Here is a 2,010-nt window from a genome sequence, read left to right on the forward strand (position 1 = left end):
GAGATTTATACTGGTTCGGGCCACCGTTGTGGTGTAATACCCTACTCCAGTGTGGTGGTGGTGGATTGCCTCTTGGGCTGATGATGAACAGTACAAAGGAAGAACAGCCTCCTGAGGTTGAGGTGCTCTTGTGCTTGTTGAACTTGTGCGGGTGAGGATTCGATGCCTCCTACTGTGGTGGCTAGACCTATTTATAGAGGCCCTGGTCCTCTTTCCAAATATCGAGCGGGAAGGGAGCCAACAATGGCGGGCGAATTTGAAGGGGGACAGCTAATACAAGCTATCCTGACAAAAGCGGTCTTCGCCTGCGAAAAGCTCTGGTGGTGACGCCGTGTTGGGCTCCACGATGACCTCTGTCTTGCCGTCCTCCTGGTCTTGGTCTCGTTGCACCAATATAGCAACCTTTGCCTGATGCCTCGATACTCTTCGCCTGCGCTGGCCTCCTTAGCACCAAAGAGGAAATAGGGACGCTGCGCGCGCTGGCGCCCGCCTGGTGTCGTTCGTCATGGCTCACGTCACAAGGGCCTCGTGAGGTTTTGCCCTGCCTTGATATCTCCACTCCTCGCGAGCCTGCCTAGTTAGGCTACTCCAGAGGAGGTCTTGTGTCGTCCGCCTCGCGAGGCTTTGACCCTCGCGAGGGTCTTGGATGCCTTGTTGATGAAGAAGGGCCGCATGGCCTGCTGGCTTGGCCACGCTGTGGGCCGCAGGCAGGCAAGCCTGGGGACCCCCATTCCCAGAACACCGACAGTAGCCCCCGGGCCCAAGGTGCGCTCGAGCTTGGCTTCACGGCGAAGCCAAGGGTCAAGTTCGGAGCACCGCGGGCCCCAAAAGCCTGCGGCCTCGGTTGATGTGTGGCGGTTGATTGGACATGGGCGTCTCCGCTTCCTCATGCTGCCTTGGCAACTGCTTGACCTGACAGAAGGTTGGCGCGGGCAGTTCTTGCCTTCATTGCTTCTTCCTTGCCTTGCTCCAGATCCCATTTCTTGCTCCTCGCCGTCGCTACCTCCAGATCCGCTCCAATCTCATCCTACACCCGCAATCCATGGCGCCGCGCAAAGTCAAGACTTCCTCAGCACCGGATTGGTATGAGCCAGCCCTGGAGGCGCCCACCGTCACGGAGAAAAGCCTCGCCTCCGTGCGCCTGCTGACGACGGGCGAGAGCAATGAGTGGGGGGCGACCGAGCTCCGGCTTGCCTCCAACGTACCGGAGCCCGAGGGAAGCACCTGCTTCCCCTTCTTCTCGAGCAGCGTTGCTGTGGGGTTGGTTCCTCCCTTCTCTGATTTCTTTTATGAGGTCCTCGACCACTACGGTCTGCAGGCGCTACATCTCCATCCCAACTCTGTCCTCCTCCTGTCCATCTTTGCCTACTATTGTGAAGCGTACCTGGGCGTGATGCCGTCCGTGGCGTTGCTTCGCCATTTCTTATTCCTTCGTGTCAGCAAGGGTCACATCTCCAGATGCGCTAACTTCGTCGCGTGCGGCAAGGCTAACTCGATCTCAAGCACCGGGAAGAGGGCCGACAACATCCGGTCCAAATGGGTCATGATGGATGCCCAGCGTGCCGATCCGCGCCTAGCGTTGCCGATGGAGGCGCCTCGGCAGGGCAGGGGGTGGCCCAAGGCGGAGCTTGTCGACGAGCGGGCATCGTCAGTGTTGGGGCAGATGATGACCGACCTACAGCCGGGCAACGCGAGGGCGGCCAAGATAACAGGGGCGATGCTCCTGAGGGAGTTCTTGATGCTGCGGGTTGCCCCACTCCAGGCGCGCGCGCCCCCTCTGGGAGCTTGAAGAAGAGGAGAACAAGACCCGCCTGAGGCCAGATGACCTGCCTGGCGATGAATTGGACGCCGTCCTACGCCTCATAGTCGGGGACAACCAGGAGTACCCACCTGGCGCCTTCGTTCCCCTGTTCCAATGCAGGGACCGGGAGGAATTCGTCGCCTCCAGGCCGACTTTTGATGCGCGCGGGCTGGTGCCGCCAGTGCTTCCAGGAGCTCCTACGGCGCAGA

The sequence above is a fragment of the Aegilops tauschii genome, chromosome 2 (assembly GCF_002575655.3).
Source record: "Aegilops tauschii subsp. strangulata cultivar AL8/78 chromosome 2, Aet v6.0, whole genome shotgun sequence".
Classification (NCBI taxonomy): Eukaryota; Viridiplantae; Streptophyta; class Magnoliopsida; order Poales; family Poaceae; genus Aegilops; species Aegilops tauschii.